This window comes from Cyrtonyx montezumae, unplaced genomic scaffold (assembly GCF_038088225.1).
Source record: "Cyrtonyx montezumae isolate F1298 unplaced genomic scaffold, pur_monq_1.0 scaffold_13, whole genome shotgun sequence".
Classification (NCBI taxonomy): Eukaryota; Metazoa; Chordata; class Aves; order Galliformes; family Odontophoridae; genus Cyrtonyx; species Cyrtonyx montezumae.
In genome coordinates, this window is record NW_027071859.1 from 14,442,265 (window position 1) to 14,462,782 (window position 20,518).

The window sequence follows — 20,518 nt, forward strand, 5'->3', positions numbered from 1 at the left end:
TTTTTTCTGAGCCTTTGATCCCTTACTCATGCTGACAGTCAAGACTGTTCTGAGTCACACTCTTGCAGGAAGATTTTGGTATTACTACGGGATCTGTCACAGTGTGAGATGCAGCACATCGTTTTCCTGTCTAGAAATGACTTTCCAGAAAGCTGTGCTCCTGATCCTGCATGTACAAACACACATCAGGATGTCAGTGCTTGAGCATCCCCCAGAAACACTGTATGTATCTCACACATGAAACTATTTGTATAAACATATGTTTATGAGTTGCTGAATACCACAGACACCTGTACTAAGATAATTTCAAGATGATCAAATATTTAATTTAACATAATCTGGCTTTGGTTTAATACGATGAAGGCAAATAGATGAAGAAGGTTCATTTATTCCTGAGCTCTTGAAAACTGACCCCAGCAGGTATGAATTGATTTAGTGTGGTGTCTTCCCCTATATTTTATGGGGTGGAAAGAGAAATGAAGTACAGTAAAAGAGGATTGAAGCACATTGGGGAATGTCTGCAGCTGGCAGTATTTGTCCTTGGGAGCATTCAGTGATATGTTTCATTGCTTATGGAAAGATGAACTGCAGTCCTTCTCTTTGTTTGCTGGTGAACAGAGGCTCAGAACATGACACAATATCCTGGAGGCATGTCGAGGAAGAAAAGCGGACCTGCAAAGTACAATTAAGAATGTGATTTTTGTTATCAAAGGATGGAGAAAGCACTGGATGTCTTAATTTAAAAATACCCAGTATTCCTGCCTTCAAAAATGGTCTACATCCACTAAGTATTTATTTTGCAGCTTTTGCTAATAACTGAGTCAGTTATGGCAATGATCACAGAATCACAGAATTGTAGGGGTTGGAAGGGACCTCTAGAGAAGTCCAACCCCCTGCCAAAGCAGCTCCCAGTGCAGTAATTCCACCCTAGGTGCAAGACTCTACACTTGCTCTAGTTAAACCTCATCTGGTTCTTCTGTGGCCAACTCTCCAGCCTGTCCAGGTCTCTCTGAAAGGCAGCACAGCCTTCTGTCGTGTCAGCCATTCCTCCCAGCTTTGTATCACCATGGTCTTTAAGAAACAAAGATGTCTTCCTTTCAGAGTTGATGAAGCTTTGACGTTGCCTGCTGGAGAAAGGGAGATATTTCAATCTGCCGGAAACAGTTTGGATTCTTTTTGGAAACCCTACAGCGTCCTTTAAAGGCCCAAGTTTCCACCCTGTGATTGTTCCTTACATGTTGTCTCCAGCTCTCAGGTCTTTATGTCCAGGAGGAGGTGGGGCTCAAGTACAGCAAATTCAGGGGCTGCTTTACTGAAGCTGTTAGGTACAAAAAGGGCACAAAAAAATAGGCTGAATTGCATTGCAGGGGTAAAAAACAGAAGTTTATCACCATTTTAGTCCAAGTCAGGCGATCACAGAATACATTATACATTTATGAAAATAGCCTTTAATTGGTCACTGAATCCTACAGCTGTTATATTGGAGACAAATCGGCATAAACTATCTGAAGGTATAAGACTGAAAAACTCAAAGAGTTTAAAGAAAATATTGGGATGTGATTCTAGATCTGCTGTGAACAAATGGAGCCCATACCTTCCTGGTGAGGACTGCAATCTGCAGTGGCTTGCTCGTGCCAGAGGTGGCAATGAATCGAGCCGAGGGCTGACAGCTCTGGACAATTTATCTCCCAGTAGGGAGTGGTATAAGTGTTTGGGCTTGATATTTCTAATAAATAGATCGCTGAGTTTAATCTTATAGGGACAAGCAAAGGTTGTAGAATTTTTGGTTTCTTTTGTTTTGAAACATCGTTGGTCTGATTTGGTTTTACTATTCCACAGAGGAAAATTGAAGATGTTAAATCCAATACCGAATTCCTCGTCCTTGATCTAAATAAATGTAGTTTTCTGTTACTTCATAAGGAAACAGAAAACTGAAAACTGTTCTTGTGTCCGTGAGTCTCCATCGACTGTTTCACCTTTTGCTGGCTACCCTCCACTACTTCCTGCCATGAATGATACAAGCCAAGCATCACAGCTGAGTGAAACAGAAAAAGAGGAAAGTGAGAAAAGTGGAACCTATGAATAGGAAACTAAGATGCAGTGGCCTGAATGTGTAAGCTTCAATTAGTGAAACCTCAGCCAGTGACCTGGAGCTCATCCTGACAAACTTCACGCAGGGAACGCGGGGCTCCTCAGCTGCCATAAGCGGTGTTGCACTGCAGGGTGCTGATGTTTTGCTCATAAGGAGCAATGTCCTGAGCTCTGGTGAGCGGGGCACCCTGCTGCGGAGGACGATGGAGCTGGATTATACACACTGCTTCCAGCACCAAGCTGCTGTGGCAGGCAGGGCTGTGCAAATGCTGGGCTGCTCAGCAGCCTCCATCCCCCTGCTGTGCACTTACCTGCATGAGGACGTACCTCGAGTAGCTCTTCTGAAACTCCTTCCCTGACTTCAGTCCCAGAGATGGTGTGATGAACACAGTACTTTGTCCTCTGGGTGCAGTTTACAAATGGAAGCAAACGAACAGTAATCCACCCATCCAGCACGGACAATAAAAACACATAGAGCTGATGCCCTGAATCAGGCCAGAGGTACCTCTGGTTCATCAGCCTCTGCCTGACTCTGGCCAAAGCAAGATGCTTGGGTAGCAGCAAGGAAGCTGACTTGGGTTCTTCCTCTTTCACGTCCTATCCTTACTGGTGTGCAGCTGAGCTGCCCAGAGGAGGTACCTTTGTGTTTCATAGCATCGAAACTGGTTTTCCTCCACAACTCTCATTGTTTTCTGGACTTGTACATATTTTTGCTATTGAAAACAGTCTGTGGAAGAATTCCACAACATTTTACCTTGGAAGTTTGCTTAGTTTTCATTTTTTCCTCAACTTCATTAGCTTTGTTTTCCTCACTGTAAGCCTGATGTTTGTATTATTCTCAGACCCTCGTTAATACATCAAAAAGTTCATAGGGTTCAATTTAAATTTGGTAGAGAAGGACTGAGGAACTTAACAAGCAAATAAATATTAGAGAAGGTGTAAACAATAAAAAAGCATACAAATCTTGTGCAGTAGTAAGAAAGGGAATAGTGGGAGAAATCGGGGGAGAAATTCACTGTGGCTGTGAAGGAAAACGTCTTCTAACACTGCAGTGTATTTCCGTCAGAAACACCCAGTAAGAGGCAATATGGATGTGTCCAGAACACTTACAGAAGTGAGTGGAGATCACCCTGCACTAGCATTCAGCAGCCACCAGATGCTTTCTGTCTTTGCAGTGAGGCGTTTGCTTTCCTCCACACTTGGGAACCGGGCTGTTTATCTCATTATCTCTTATTTCCAGTCGGGAGCTGCAGAGCATTAGCAGAATGGCATCGCAGGCAGGCAGCTGCCCTTCCCTGTGTCCCCTAGTCCTCCTCCCGACCCCTGGGCACGCGTGGCAGTGGTGTGGAAGTCACCCTGCCAGGGCTGCCTCTCCCTCACTGCAGGATTTTGCACCTCCTCCACGAACCCCGTAATGCACACAGTAAGGAGGGAGGGCAGTGGGGATCTGCGTCTGCGCGGATGTGCTGCTCCTTAAAGCTGGGAAGCAGAAAGGCACCCAGAATTTCTGGAGCTCGGATGCCCAGACTGGAAATCTGAATAAGTTGATAAAAATAAACAGGGCAGGGAGAACTCAGTGCATTAGGTCTAATCCCAACGATAGCGTGGCATGGCCTCCTTTAATGCTGGGATCTGGCAGGGGTAGCCGATAAGGAGTGAGTGGTGACAGATGCCAGTTGGCACCACAGAAGGAAGCTTGGTTTTATAGCCCACACTGTGAGATAATAATGGATACAAAAGAGGACACGCAGACCAAATTGTGTGCTCTGATGGAAAAGCTTCTTAAAAGTCAGTCTGGCCGAAGGGAAGCGGGGGTTTTGTGTGCCGCAGGGTAGTGACTGTGCTGAGTGAAACACAGTGCTGAGCTGCTGGCCAGACACTTTGCTGAAGGTTCCTTTATGCCTCCTCTTCTTTAAGAACACTTCAACAAAACAGACCTGAAAAGAAGGAGCACAAGCTTACTTAACTTCCACATGTATCACTTTATCAGTCCATGGGGACAAGTTAAGTGATGAATTTGTTCTGAGAACAACTAACTGGGAGAAATTAAGTGTCAGCACGCTTCTGGGTTTTTGTTTCTGCATTATTAGAGTAAACAGGGAAAATTCCTAAGTCTTTTTTCAGGTCCTTGCAGGGAATGAGGCAGATAGCTTTGTTCCAGCTGCTGGGCACATCCCACCCTTTGCACACCCTGGTGCAAGGTGGGCACAAGTCCTTTGTGGAGCTTGCTGGGAGATGTTGATAGTGAGGTGCGGATCACAGCTAACATAAGATTCATTGCTACAACATATTGCTAAGAGGAATCCATTATTAGGGTTGCCACAGATATAAAAGCATATATATATAAATGAATTGCTGTGAGGTGTTGGGCAAATTGTTTCATCCTCTCACAATGGTTCAAAATGAGCATGATTATACTTACCCTATTGAGTAAACTAATTAGAGGTCTAAACATAGAAAGCACAGTATGTTCCAAATGTGATTAAGACAGATAACAGGGAAGGAAAATAAATGGGAATGTCAGTGCTCGCTCTGATGATGGGGTTGCTGGAATGCCTGTGCAGCATCTAGGGGTGGTGTGAGATGAATAGGACTAAGGGCTCCATGGCTGCTCTCTTTCTCCTTCACCAGCACAGGTTTGTCTATCAGTGGTTGTTGAGGTGTAACTAAATAGGAGTGGTGTCTTCTTCATTCTGGCTGCTTGTAACTCTGGGATAAGTTGAACATCTTCATCTTTTGATCTGCTGTTCTTCAATGGACACATATGCTGCTGTGAAGATGCAATTTATCATTGCCAAAAATAAGATGTGACGGGGATATTTGATAGGTTTTACATCAATGATAAGTGTAGGGATGGCATGTAGGAATGAAATTTAGAATGAAGTTCATAGTTTGGTCTTTGAATAGCCCTCCAAATACTATGCAGTACCACTACAGTCCATGTTAAATGAATATGTTTACACCTAACTCCTATCTGCACCTGACACTAATCAGGTTTCCAGCAGAAACACTTCAGTGCACTTCTGCTTCTGAAGACTGAGTACAGCCCAATGAGGCCTTGTAGTAGAGCTCAAATAGAAGAGCAGAGATTAAAAGGAATCCTAAACATACTCCAATTGCAAGCTTAAATGCAATACCCTCCATGTTGTTCTTTGTTTCATTGCTCCAGACTGAGACAGATTTAATCAAAGTCTATTATTTGTTTCTCTGTGCAGTGACCAGCATACTGATCTCAGAAACTCCAGAAAGAAATGTAGCTTCAGATCCTGTTGGTTTAACTCTGACTTTGCAATTTTTGAATTCCTTTTCCAAAATCTAAATGTAAGGTTTTATAATTACTGGTACTTTTAATTCTAATTCATGTAGCTTAAAATCAATGTCATGTTGTCATGTCACCTAATGAAAACCTGGAGATGAGGTCTTAACTTGTAAGTCATTACTAGCACAGATATATTGAAGCTTCTTTCAGAAAAGTGCTGGTGATGTGTATCTGGCTTATGCAGATAAAATTCTTCTCTGTTTTCTTTAGTTTCAGTGAGGTGGACAGGAGATTTGTTTTCAGAGGGTTCTTGGTTGCTGAAATCCCTTTCTTTTTGTTTTTTGGTGTTTTTTTTTTTTTTTTTTTTACTAAAGGCATGCAATAATCCCCCTACAATGCATTGCCTGTCATGTTCAATTGCTTAATTAAGTTACTGTAGTGAACTCATTAGGACTATAACAGTTTAAATCTATTATCCATAGCCAGCCAAACATTAGAAATAAAATGTTAATGCCTTATTCTGGAGTCTGTATTCTGCCTTATGCTAGAGGGCAGAAATTATAAACTGGCAGTGAAAATATTGGCTCCTTCCTAAAGCCCAGGGCCAGCGTCCTTCCAGAGACTGCCCTTGCTTAAGTGTTTAATAGTAACTGATTAAAAATAAATTAAGAAATAGCAAACAGTTCAGCAATAAACTGCACATTGTGGTGCATATCAACAGAATGTTGGTGGTGAAGGGCTGCTTGTCCATCCCAGCACCTGACCACTGTTTCCGAGAAGAAGTTTTTCCTAACATCCAGCCTGAATCTCCTCTGGCACAACTGGAGGCCATTCCCTCTCGTCCTATTGCAAGTTACACAGGAGAAGAAGACAACTCGCACCTTGCCACAGCATCTCTGCAGGTGGTTGTGGGAAGCAACAAGGTCTCCCTTGAACCTCCTCTTCTCCAGACTAAACAATCTCAGTTCCCTCTACCACTCTCCCTAAGATTTGTGCTCCAGACCCCTCACAGCTTTGCTGCCCTTCTCTGGACATGCTCCAGGGCCTCAATGCTTTCTTGTAGTCAGGGGACAAAAACTGAAGTCAGTACTGAAGGAAGATGTGGCCTCATCAGAGCTGAGTACAGAGAGATGATCACTTCCCTGATCCTGCTGGCAATGCTGTTTCTGATGCAGCCAGGATGCCATCGGTCTTCTTGGCCACCTGGGCACACTGCTGCCTCATGTTCAGCCGAGCGTCCACCAACACCCTCAGCTCCATTCCCTCCACACCGTCCTCCAGCCACTCTGCCCCAAGCCTGCAGCGTTGCCTGGGGTTGTCGTGGCCAAAGTGCAGGACACAGCACTTGCTCTGGTTGAACTTCATCCCATTGGCCTCAGCCTGGTGATCCAGCCTGCCCATGTCCCTCTGTAGGGCATTCCTACCCCCAGGCAGATCGACATTTCCTCCCAGCTTTGTGTCATCTGCAGACTTACTGAGGGTGCACTCCATGCCCTCGTCCAGGTCATCAGTACTGAACAGGACAGGCCCCCAGTACTGATCACCTGGGAACACTTCTCATGACTGGTCTCTGTCCGCATTCAAGTCCACTCACCACCACGCTCTGGGCCCAGCCCCCCAGCCAGTTCTTTACCCAGCAAGGGCGTACCTGTCCAAGCCACGGGCTGACAGCTCCTCCAGAGCAATACTTTGGCAGACAGTGTCAAAGGCTTTTCTGAACTCTCAGTACACTATGTCAGCAGCCCTTCCCTCATCCCCCAGGCAGGTCACTAGACCATAGAAGGAGATGAGGTTGGTCAGTCAGGAGCTGCCTTTCATGAACCCATGCTGACTGGGCCTGATCCCCAGCTTGTCCTGCCCATGATGTGTGATCTCACAAGAACATCTGTTCCATAACCTTCCCTGGCACCAAGGTCAGGCTGACAGGCCTGGAGTTCCCCAGATCCGATTCATGACCCTTCTTTTAGATTGGAGCCATGCTGGCAAGTCTCCAATCCCTGAAGACCTCTCCAGTTTTCCAGGAATGCTGATATAGGATGGACAGCAGCTTAGCAATCACCTCCATCATCTCCCTCTGTACCCTCAGATGGATCCCATCTGGCCCCATGGACTTGTGGCAGTCCCAGTGGAGTAGTAGGTCTCTTAACTGTTCCCACCTGAATTGTAGGGGGATTTATTCTTCTCCCCATCCCAGACTTCCAGGTCAGGGGTTAGAGTAACCCAAGAATGATTGGTCTGACTTTTAAAGACAAGTGGAAAGAACGAACTGAGTTCTGCCTCCTTTTCCTATCCTCAGTGGACATGTTCCCGGACACATCCTGTAAAGGATGGAGGTTCTCCTTAACCCTCCTCTTACTGTTAACTTGTTTTAACAAAGATTTTCTTCTTTACTACTACAGTTGCCTGGTTGAGTTCAGGCTTGGCTTTTGCCTTTCTAATTTTCTCCCTCCACATCTTAACAACTTCTTTGTACTCTCCACAAGTTGCCCATCTCTTCATCCACAGAAGATAGACTCTCTTCTTCTCCTGGAGTCTCAGAAAAGGTTCACTGTTCTTCCCATGTGGCTCATCTTATGGCACAGAAGGACAGCCTGTTCCTTTGCCTTTAAGACTTCCCCCTTGAGGAGTGACCAGCCTTCCTGGATCCCGTTACCCGTCAGGACTGAATCCCAAGGGACCCTTCCTTCCAGTGTCCTGAATAGATCAAAGTCCACTCTCTGGAAGCAGAGTAGTAGTTTTGCTGAGTTCACCAAGGATCAAGTACTTTACCACTTCGTGGTCACTCTTCTCAAGACAGCTCTCAACCTCCACACCTGCAACCAGTCCTTCTCTGTTTGTGAACAGCACATCTAGGGGGCATCTCCCCTGGTAGGCACTCTTACCAGCTGCATCAGGAAGTTATAATCCACACACTCTAGAAACCTCCTAGACTGCTTCTTCCACAACATAGTATATTTCCAGTACATACCAGGGAAGTTGAAGTCCGCCATGAGAACAAGGGCTAGTGATCACACTTCGGCCAGGTGTTCATACAGTGCTTCATCTGTCTCTTAATGCTGGTTAGGTGGTCTATAACAAACCCCCACTAGGATGTCAGCTTTATTAGCCCTCCCCCTGGGCCTTACTCATAGAGGCTCAATTTTATCACTTCCAGCCCTGAGGTCAGCAACATCATTCAGGACGAGAGGGAATGGCCACAAGTTGTGCCGGGGAAGATTTAGATTAGACCTGAGGAAACATGTTTTCTCTGAAAGAGTGGTCAGGCACTGGAATGGCCTGCCTAGGGAGGTGGTTGAGGCACCATCCCTAGCGCTGTTCAAGAAGCGTTTAGATGAGGTGCTAAGGGATTTGATTTAGTTGGGTAGGGATAGTGATAGGAGGATGGTTGGACTAGATGATCTTGTAGGTCCTTTCCAACCTTATGAACCTATGAACCTATGAACCTATCAAAACACTCTCTAGCATAGTGAGCCATGCCACTGCCCCTGCTTCCTTGCCTGTCTCTTCTCAAGAGCTTATAGCCATCCATCACAGCATCCATAGCCATCCTTAGCAGCATTCATGTCCTAGTATGGCTCACTGCTGCTTGGAAATGACTGCTGTGTTCACAGAAAGAAAAATGTGTTTTATTTTAAAACTTGAATTAGTAGCTTTTTAAGTATTAACCTCTGTTAACATGATCAGTTTCAGACTGAGCACGCATTTTCTCAACCCCACACACAGATTTGTCCCTGCAGCTTCTACAAAAAACATGGAGGAGATCTCTCAGGGAATACACCTGGAGCATTCATATTTTGTTGATTATCAGTCCTTAAATGCTGGCCAAGTAGCAGCGGTCAACAAGGAAGGCAATGAAAGATGCTGTAAGGATACAAGCAGAGGAGGCTTAGATGATGGCTTCCACTTGCTCAGGAAGAAGCAGAGAAATGCAGTGACAGAGCAGCCAGTCAGCTCCTGTCAGGAAGCTGCGCACTGCTCCTGCAAGCTTGGTAGGAGTAGCTCCACTACACAGGCTGTACAGCTGAGGCTTATGTCATGTTTTGCCTGCCACAGAGCTGCAATACCCAGGGCAGGTGGGGGATTTGAGTATCTGTGGTGGAAAGGACTTTGCGTTTGCATCGTATGACTCTTGGGTGAGAAATGTCTGCTGTTGTACATTTGGGGGAGCATAGGATCACTTCACAGAGAGATGGTCAAACACCCTCAAGGTGTTCAAGAGACGTGTGGATATAGGTTGACAGTTAGACTCAATTATCTTGAAGGTCTTTTTTAACACAGGTGATTCTCCTTCTGGAAGGGAATTGAAGCTAGATGCAGCCAAGGAAACAGATCCTCCCATTTGCTGCGCAAAGAGAACTACGGTTAACAACTATCCTGTAAGCAAGGAAATAGTGTATCTGATTTTATTAGGGATAATTGCATGAAGGCTGTATTCCAACATGACTAGTTTAAACTGTATTTGAATAATACTTTCCAGTCCCAATATGATGAGTTTCTGATGCAATTGGTTGTTTTGTTTTGGCCACCTGCCTGCTCCCTGGGTAAGGCCGCCCTGAGATGTGAGCACCACCTCCCTGCCCCCAGTGCTGCAGCTGAGGTGCATTCTGCCTTCACAGAACCTTTCCAGCTTTTAGAAATACGTCATGTTCTCTGAAAAATGAAAAGTTCTTTCCCTCATGATTGTAAGTGCTATGGAAAATCAGAAACTGAGGTTTCAGAAGATAAACAGTCTGGATTCTGTGGAATGTTTGAATTCTTCAACATCTCAGTGGTCCAATTAAACCATTTTCTTTATGAAGACTCAGCTTCATGAAAAACTGAATATACTAATAAAAATGTGAGTCATCGTGCCTTTCTTACTGAGTCTTTTTATCTTTTTGTGTCCGAGGCAACAATAAACATGATTTATATGCACTATGTTTAATTTCCTGTGGTGTTCTGATCTTGCACTGGTGCAGGGGAAAAGTCAATGAAGATGGATGGTGAACAGAATGCAGACTGGAAGGCAGGCAGTAAATGTGGCCAGAAATGGGAGGAGATCCTATTGCAGAGATAAGTAACACTTTCACATCCCCAAAGCTGATGCTATTTAGGGTATATTAAAAGAAAAGGTATAACGTGACTGGTAAGGCAGAAAGATGTCTGTACCCACAAAAAAATACCAATTTAAATCCTCTTGTGAGAATGAATCATAATGCAGTGCGTAGCACTGTGTTGTTCCCTCCACAGCACTGCCAAACAGGACCACATTTCTGTAAGGATGTTCACATAATGGTTTTCTGTAAAGGTTGGATGACCTAATCAATACTGGTCCTAACTGCTGTAGCAACTCTTCCCATTGAACTGCGTTGACCACGTGCCACATAGAGTACCATAGGAACTTTCTGTTTCATCATGTGCCATGGGAATGGCACAGAGCTGCATCGGGGGCAGTCGTGTTGGGTATTAAGGAAAGGTTCTTCACCAGAGGGCGGTGGGCATGGATGGGCTCTGTAGGGCAGTGGGCACGGCCCCAGGCTGCAGAGTTCAAGGAGTGTTTGGTCAATATTCTCAGACATAGGGTTTGAATTCTGGGTCTGGGGCCAGGAGTTGGACTCGATGACCACTGTGAGCCTTCCAAATTGGGAAATTCCATGATTCTATGATTCCATGACTGTTTCCTATGTCACGTGGGTGGGTCATCGTAGCTACCTGTACATGTGCCTTAGGTTACATGGGGTCATAATTTGCCAAAAATTAATTCAATCTTCTAAAGCCTACAGCACATTTTCCTAGTGGAAAATTACTACGGGCTATTTTCTGGTTCCTTCATTTCAGATACATTGTTGGGACTTTCTGTTTTGAGACAACAGTGAAATTGGCTCTGGAAGGCCCTTGCTTTCTTTTATTTGCTTTGATAGTATTCTCCATACAATTGTGTTGCAGTCCCTGTTGAAGTGCTGCTATTTAACTGCACATTTATCTTTCTATTCAGGACAATCAAGTCTCCAGCTTCTGACAGCACCATGACCTTCCTGCCTCCATGCGGACCCCAGAGACAACCCTGAGGCACAAAGGAGGCTCCACTGGCTGCCCTGGGAACTGGAGTGAAGAAAGATGCCAGAAGGGTTGCCTGAAATGGCAATCAGCACAGGGGGCTGCTACTAGGAAAGCATTTCAGTGTGAAAGTGCAAAGCTATACTGACTTTGTTCTTCATAAGGTTACTTACCATGGCTCAAGAAGCCAAGAGCATTGATTTAAAACCATGTTAGTCACAGGCAGAGGAAATTTCAAGGCAAAGGAACTGCACTTCTGGAAATGTACAATTGGATAGAAAAAGCCTCAAAGAGGAAGGAAACCAGCATCTCTTTCCAGAGAGAAGCTGTTTGCTGGGCAGCTGCAGCCACTGGCTGGGAATATCCCGGGAAGCCCAACTTCATCTCTGTTTGTTGTTTTTGGAGTAAGAAAAAGATCACATTCTAGGGCAACAATAGTCTTTGTGAGAAGATGCTGCTTTATCGCTCTTTTTGCAGTCTTAATTGTGAATTATACTACTTTTTTTTTTTTTTTTTTGTCCAGGGAAATGCAGTCCTACAGTTAGAGACAGGCATTTTGGGTTCTGTTCTTCTCCCTCCTCCCTTCCCAATGAATATAGAGATCCTTAACCTACTTTTAGTTATTGTACAGCTCGGAGCCTGTGCCTGCTCCTTCAAAGGACAACTGGAAGGCTGCCACTGACTTCAAAAACAGCATGGGCAGGCTTCTTGTTAGTTAACATTTGTAAAGTGCTTGGAGGTACTTAGGCAACAGATGTTACATAAATGTGATTGATTTTATAACTTCGCTATGGTGCCTGCAATGCTATATTGTAACTGTCATTAAGGCGTATTAACTCGTGCTGAAGTGCTGTCTGCAGGATTAAGGTTTAGTTAAGTGCAGTTAAACGATCTTACCAAATTCAGTGCATCTGCATAAATAAAACTTCTGCTTCAGTCCCTTAGAATAAAGAAACCACTTGTGTGTGTGTTTCTGTTGGTATGAAAACTCTTACTTGTTAACACGAGCTCTTTATGTCTGGTACAGCTATAAAGCATAGCTGTTAGATGTCATACACTTGAATCATCACAGATGTCCAGGGAACAGCAATATGATAATAGACACAGAAGGAAAGTACTATTTAATACTGATCACACAACCACTCCTGTTAGCTTCTTCCAGCTAATTGTTAAAATTTCATTTTATCTTTCAGTGAAACAGAGAAGTCCACTAACACTTCTGGGCGATGTGGGTCATGGTAATACTTCGGTGGAACTTTTTATGTGCAAATTAATAAAAACTTATTCATCTTTTTACAGTATTTAGGCAGATGTTTCAAAATTAATGGACATTTTAAAATAATTTTCAACATGAATCTTTTAATCAACTTCTTGGTATTTCTGAAAACTGCCAGTTTGAGGTCATTATAGGCTAAGATTTGAAAGAGATCTCCATCTCTTGGGAAGATAATGAGTGAATACAAGTGAATGAAGCCACTTACTGAGACATAATGGCAGTTGGTGTGAATACTGGAAGGCAGAGGCAATAGGCTCAATGGAAAGTGCTGCTGGAGCCTCGTGGCAATGCACTGTGCAGTGAAATCCAGTGGCTGGGAGTGACAAGTACAAATCCCATTCTGGGCAGACACATAACCTATGTAATACGTGCTTCATGTTGTATGAGCAGAGCCACACTTCAGTATGAAAGATATCAGATGTGTTAACAGACTGATGTTAGTGTGTCCCAGAAACTGTTGACTTGTTTCCAAAAAATCAATGTGGAAGATAAAACCCTGCAGACAAAACTCTTTTCATAAACATTCTCTTAAAATGTATATTTCCCATTTTGTGACACAGTCCTGCAATTTTACATCTACATTCCATCAACATATGTGCTGCTTTGAACCTCAAATGAATATTCTAGATCATCTTGAGTGAGATCACACATCACGGGCAGGACAAGCTGGGGATCAGGCCCAGTCAGCATGGGTTCATGAAAGGCAGCTCCTGACTGACCAACCTCATCTCCTTCTATGGTCTAGTGACCTGCTTGGGGGATGAGGGAAGGGCTGCTGACATAGTGTACTGAGAGTTCAGAAAAGCCTTTGACACTGTCTGCCAAAGTATTGCTCTGGAGGAGCTGTCAGCCCGTGGCTTGGACAGGTACGCCCTTGCTGGGTAAAGAACTGGCTGGGGGGCTGGGCCCAGAGCGTGGTGGTGAGTGGACTTGAATGCGGACAGAGACCAGTCATGAGAAGTGTTCCCAGGTGATCAGTACTGGGGGCCTGTCCTGTTCAGTACTGATGACCTGGACGAGGGCATGGAGTGCACCCTCAGTAAGTCTGCAGATGACACAAAGCTGGGAGGAAATGTCGATCTGCCTGGGGGTAGGAATGCCCTACAGAGGGACATGGGCAGGCTGGATCACCAGGCTGAGGCCAATGGGATGAAGTTCAACCAGAGCAAGTGCTGTGTCCTGCACTTTGGCCACGACAACCCCAGGCAACGCTGCAGGCTTGGGGCAGAGTGGCTGGAGGACGGTGTGGAGGGAATGGAGCTGAGGGTGTTGGTGGACGCTCGGCTGAACATGAGGCAGCAGTGTGCCCAGGTGGCCAAGAAGACCGATGGCATCCTGGCTGCATCAGAAACAGCGTTGCCAGCAGGAGCAGGAAAGTGATCATCTCTCTGTACTCAGCTCTGATGAGGCCACATCTTCCTTCAGTACTGACTCAGCTCTGATGAGGCCACATCTTCCTTCAGTTTTTGTCCCCTGACTACAAGAAAGCATTGAGGCCCTGGAGCATGTCCAGAGAAGGGCAGCAAAGCCATGAGGGGTCTGGAGCACAAATCTTAGGGAGAGTGGTAGAGGGAACTGAGATTGTTTAGTCTGGAGAAGAGGAGGTTCAAGGGAGACCTTGTTGCTTCCCACAACCACCTGCAGAGATGCTGTGGCAAGGTGTGAGTTGTCCTCTTCTCCTGTGTAACTTGCAATAGGACAAGAGGGAATGGCCTCCAGTTGTGCCAGAGGAGATTCAGGCTGGATGTTAGGAAAAACTTCTTCTTGGAAACAGTGGTCAGGTGCTGGGATGGACTGCCCGGGGAGGTTGTGGAGTCACCATCCATGGATGTGTTCAAGAAACATTTAGATGTTGTACTGAGGACATGGTTTAGTGAGAAATATTGGTGGGAGGTGGACAGTTGGACTGGATGATCTTGAAGGTCTTTCCCAACCTTGGTGATTCTATGATTCTATGACATAAAACAAATATATTTCTCTATTATTTTTTCACTGAAATTCATTATTTCCCTAGTTTAGGAAGCAGTACTAAATTTTGAAATCATTGGATGTTCATTTAGTTCTGCTGAAGAATCTGATTTTCATGACTTCCAAGTTCAACAGCAGTACAAACAAGTAACTTTTCTGTATAGGACTTCTCAGTAATGGCAGTCCTAACTCAGAGCTGGATGCTTCCTCGTTCACTCCATGGTTTCCTTGTCTTTTTAGCTGACATGAAGGCTAACTTATAATGCAGGTCAGGAAAAATAGGCAGATATGTATGGCTTTTTTTTTTTTTGAAGTGGTATTTTACTAAGTCTTACTACATTACTGGCCATGAAGAGCTTACCATTCTGGGCCAAACATCAGCACCACTGTTCATGCTTGAACACTGCCTACATATATCAGAACAGTGGTAAAACCAGCCAAAAATATTATTTTATTTTGCAAGTCAGAACCTCAAAATGTCAAAACCTCAGAGGCCCAGTTGTCATGATATTGTTGGGCTTCTGACCAATCGCAGGAGAAAACACATTGCCAGAATATGTTTTTTGCAGCTGAGACCTTCTCCTGTCCAGCTGTGTTCCCCAAGACAGAATCAGACATGAAAGGAGCACATTGGCAGCTTCTGGGAAAGCTGCTGTCTGTGCTAGAACTGGTCCAAGTTATCACTGAATGTATGCCAGCTGAAGTTACAGCAGTGTCACTCAATGTCTGTCTCAATAGGGCTTCACAGTAGATATTTGATCACCCAGGATAGTTACAACCCAGCATTATGTAAGTTTAAAACGAATTTGTCTACAGAACTACTTTAGACCCAATCTGAATGTTGCAACTTCCAAATTCTTATTGTCGTGAAGATATAATGCTGGACCTAATCCACAAATGTAACCTTGTTTTCTACTGAGGTCAAGGAAAATGGTTGTACAGCTTCATCCCCAACATGTTCAAAGGTGAGATTTAGCAGCTGGTCATTTAGGAAAGCATGTACTAGGAAATAGCAGTCAGAGAAAGAGTAAAAGTGTAAGAACTCAGAGGCATTATCTTTTATTCTATAGCAAACAGCTTTTAAGTTTCTGACCTGTGCTTCACAAACTGATAAGCTACTATCTTGCCATTCAGGGGAAAGTGTTGTGTACAAAGAGCAGTGAAGAGCATTTCATACCCATCTGACAAACTCATAAACAACTATTTCACCTGAATCTTTTCATATTTCTTCTTTCATTTTAAGAAGAAAAACTTGATAGAATCAGAATGGACTTGTATTTCTTAATTTTCAGTATTTTTTAAGTATTTTTTTAAATGCTTTGATTATTTTGTCCAACTCTTTCTAGCAACTTTCCTTATTTTTGTACAACAAGGTTTATTGCAAAAAGCAATTTCTGCCAGATTAATTACTGGTAGTGCTTTCTGCTCAGGACAGTATGTCATAACTGCAGCAGCAGTGTAAGGAGAGCCACCTGGCTGCAAGGCAAAAACCTTCTACCACCCATTTTACCACACATTCTTCTTTAGAAAATACTAGAATAAAATCACCTTCTAATGTAGTTGTATTGGAAGATAATGATGTTAAAAAACATCAGAATGGCATGATGTGTGCCTTAGAGTGTGAAGCATGGGTCTTACCTGCCTGGAGGGACGGAGCTGGTAATTGGCTTATGGCAGGTTGTGATTTATGTCAGGCAGCACCGGAGACTCTTGGTTTTAATCACACTTTTATATTTGACTTGTACTTACTTACAAACAAAGAATTGATAAGCTACTCCAAATGCAAACATGTCATTTTCTTCTTAAGAGCAGTAGAGCTCAGCAATGGATTCCCTGGGCTGTCTGACTGCTTTGAACGTGGCTTAAAACACCCTGAATGGCTGAAATGGCTTGAAGTGCACATTTATTTAATACCTGCAAGAAAATCATACAGCTTTGCTCATTTCATCTTCATTCTTTCTGCTAACAATCCAAGAACACTGCCAAAAGAAAAAAAAAATCCCATAATGCAGAGCAGCACAAGTCAGCACAGGATTCTGGGCAGCCAATGCTAAGTAGCTAATTCAGAATAATGCAGGGATGTATGAACGGGCTAATTAAGGAGAACACCTTAAACACACACATCAAAGTGATAGCAAATTGTTGCATTTAAAGCAAATTACTTCCACAGATATAGCATTCTTTTGCAGACAAAATCATGCTCCACTTTATTGTCATTTTCAATTTTTTTCATTTAAATTTTTACAAAATATGTTAATAACAAGGAGCAGTTTGTAGCTGTAGAGTCAAATACCAATTAACTCAGCGAGTGGATTTTTTAAAAATGAAAGCCTTAATAGAATCAAGCCATTGAATAAGCTGGGTGATTTTGCAGTTGCCTTCTCCTGTTCCCCCTGGTTGCCTTTAAACTGTGCAATTAATAACTGGCAGTGCTGGGGAGGGTGATGAGGCAGCAAAATCTTTCTTTGCCCCATTCTTGCCATGCTGGCATACTCTTCTTCTTCCTCTCTGGGATTACTTTGGTGCACTGGCATTGAGGGAAGTAAACAAGATGGGGATGATTTAACTCACTGCAAGCAGCAGCAGCACCAGGTGCTCTCTAAATGCAGCTCCCAGTGCAGAACCATCAATGGGAATGGGACTTTAAATTCTGAGTTAAAGAAACACATGTAAGGAAGCATGCTCTTCAAATTCAAGTGCAAGGTGGGTACTGAAGTACCCAAAGTGATTTTTACTGATGAGGCTAAACTAATGAGACTCAAAAAAAAAACCAAAGCAAAACAACCAAACATTTCCAATGGGAGGGACAGGGGCAAACAACGTTACAATGCTTATGTATCAACTTGATTAATTTGTGAAAGGAAATACCTAAGGTGCTTGTCAGAGGAGGCCTGGTTTTGCTTAGGTTCTCCACTATTCCTCTTGTACTCTCTTCTTCCAGTTTTCCATCTCAAAGCAGATGCAAGTCCGACATGAACAGAGGTTGAGCCCAACCTGCTCAGTGTCACGCTCAGTGTAACTCATTGCTTTCTGGAAATCTACAATCATAGGAAAGAAATAAAATGAGGAAATAAACATCAGTTCAAACTTTTGCCTTGCATTTGCAGTGTCCCACCCTAGCAACCTTCCAGGTTGCACGGCCTTTGCTGCTTATCCCAAACAGCCACTCCCCTGCTCCTTTACCCAGGTTTTGGTTACACAGTGAGTCAACAGGCTTAAGAGTCAGCATAAAATATTACATGCTTATACTACATGTATTACCAGACTTGTTTCACATTGAGTGCTGAAATCCGTGCTTGCATAAGTTTTCTTGGCACTACAAGACTGACTCTGTCAATATTTGTAAAGTGCTCTGCACTTACTGGGTAAGAAGAGATGTATACCTGCAATTAGTAGTAATTGCTATTGTTTATCTTTAAGCACTAACTAGCATTAAATCTGAACTCCTGAGTAATCTTCTTTTCAATCCAGATGTTACTTCAGAACACTGATAAGAAGAAAACATGTTATATTAGTAATACTAAGGACAATTATTTTATAGTAGAGTCACAAGTACGTAATTAGATCATACATTAAATTAAGAAATCTCAGGTTTAAAATCTGGGAAATACAGTGTAGTCACGTAGTGAACTGGATGGATGAATCAGGATGATGTAGGCTCTTCTGCCATGCATTTGCTGAGCTGCTCTCTCACCAGTACCTTGACAAGAAACCCAGTTTACTCTGCAAAGCCTCCACTCGGTGTAATGCCTCTCTTTCTGATCCTTCCATGAACTATTCAAACAAGGAAAGTCTGTGCTGAATTTTGTTGTGTTCAAAACTTTGATTTTGGGAAAAAAGCAGCATATCCTATATATTTATCTATAAGCAAAGGCAAGTGTTTATCATTAGTATAATTCTGCTCCTCCCACTTTGATTTGGGAATCATCATGAGTTTCGATCTAGATCTAGATTAGTCTACCTATTACAGAAGAGCAAATAATAAAAATAACACAGGTATGACACTTAAATGTAGTAATAATGCAATTAAAGTTGTGACACACACACTTCTTAGTTTCTACCCCTATTCCAGGCATCATTCCAGGCTCTCCCTTCCACTGCTCTTCTGGGTCCTAAGGGCAGTGGGCTCAAGCTGACATGTTTGTTTGCTAACACAGTCATATACCTTTGTCTTTGTTAATTGGATTACAGATCCAGATGACACACAAATTAATGATACATGGTGTCATTTTCTATTTCTTTCTTCTCTTTGTTATCCTTAAAGCTAATCTTGTCCAGCCCCAGGAATGCACGCCTTTTTTAGCTCACCATGGTGGAGCTGTTTATAGCTGTGGGACCTCCAGTGCCAGCTTGTGTGCACCTCTTGTCTTCCCATGCCTGCCCTCCTCTACTCTACATCCCACATCTCAGCTTGTCAGTGCCATCCTGGCAGCCCTGCTCCTCACAACATCACCTTCCAAGTGTTACAATCCTCTCTCCCTGCTTGTTACTGCTATCTGCATAAAACAATTGTGGTACCACACATAGATAAACAAAAGTGAAACAAAGGAAAAATAGACACCTGGACAACGAAAGAAACAAGTCGAAGAGCTCTATGGCCATGACAAGAAGAGCTGAGGCAGGCCTGGCAGTGACAAGGCCGTATGAAAGGGTTTGAAGTGACAGATATGCCTGCTGTCATTGTGGTCCCAAGCTCTCCTGTGGCTTCACACAGCTGATAGGGATAGCTGCCCACTTGGTTGGTTCTGGCAGTGAGTTCCTGCCCACGCTTCTGCCTGCTATCTGAGAACCAGCCCTCTACATCCCTATATTTGATCTCTGGCATGTGGGCAGCCTGACTGCAAGCCCAGATCAGGTTGCGCTTGTACACCTGCTTCAGCTGCTCCTGTGCTTATCCTGCTAATTTGCACCATGGCTGCAGCAAAACCAGAAGCTGCCGGGATTTAAGTGTGTCCATCCTTCACTTGCCATCCCCTACTCTTGTGCCTTTCGGACAAGCTTCCCACCCTACTACATTACATGGTGGTATTTCACAGCTCTGTCTGGCCCAAACCACCCCCCCTCCCTCATACAGCTGGTGGGGAGGAAGAGCCACATTTTGACAGGGATGCGGGGCCCTGTGACTTCAGCTGGCATACTGAGCATGTTGCATGGTGCCATGTGGAGACAGGCTGCTCGCTGCCACCAGTGAGCTCAGCACACGCATGACTGGCTTCCTGAAGGCCTGACCTGACTGAAAGGCCTGAACCAGGCCTCCATGTGCCTAGGTTTCAAGCCCTTGCTATGCAGTCTGGTAAAGAACTCACATTGCCTCGAGCACAGAGCTTTCCATGATCCTATCTTTTTCACCAGTCACATTTTCAGAGGGAAAAATAGGGAAAAGAGTAGAAGAGAGTGCCACAAAGTGTTACTGAGAGACAGTCATGTCTAGGTGTCACAACACCTGCCTGGAGCAACCTCCTCAACAAACCATTCCCCAGGGTTAGGAGGATCATGCAAGGACCTGGTAGATCAAGAGAGATCCCTCTCTGTCCTGGATGAGATCCCCAAAGCATCAAGTGCTGATTGAAACCTTTGTTACTGTGTGAGGGAAATTTCGGTGCAGTTGGAAGTGATTTCTGGATAGATGGCTACAGGGAGCACTGCAGCAAGGAAGGATCTTGTCTTAAGGGCTGTCTGGCTTTGATCTATGGGAGAAACCAAGTAATGAGCACAGGCCTGCTGCTCGCCTGGATGGCTGCAAGGCAGGGGTGGTTTTATATACATAAACTGAGCAATTACATCTCCTACAATTGCCATAAGGATTTTTTTTTTATTATTTAATAAAACATGTCTCAACAATTGCCACACAAAGGTTAAAATGTTTTCATACATGCAAGCGTATGAAT

The 20,518-nt window shown here is 43.9% G+C and overlaps 1 protein-coding gene across 1 annotated transcript in view; it reads left to right on the plus strand.

The window, feature by feature from the left end:
- The first annotated feature begins 476 nt into the window (after positions 1 to 476).
- The window catches only part of KIDINS220 (kinase D interacting substrate 220), a 195,928-nt gene continuing 175,886 nt past the window's right edge, over positions 477 to 20,518 (plus strand). Inside the window, exon 1 of the mRNA XM_065730713.1 lies at positions 477 to 481. The gene's annotated coding sequence lies outside the window, so the exon portion shown is untranslated. The remainder of the gene's footprint in view (positions 482 to 20,518) is intronic.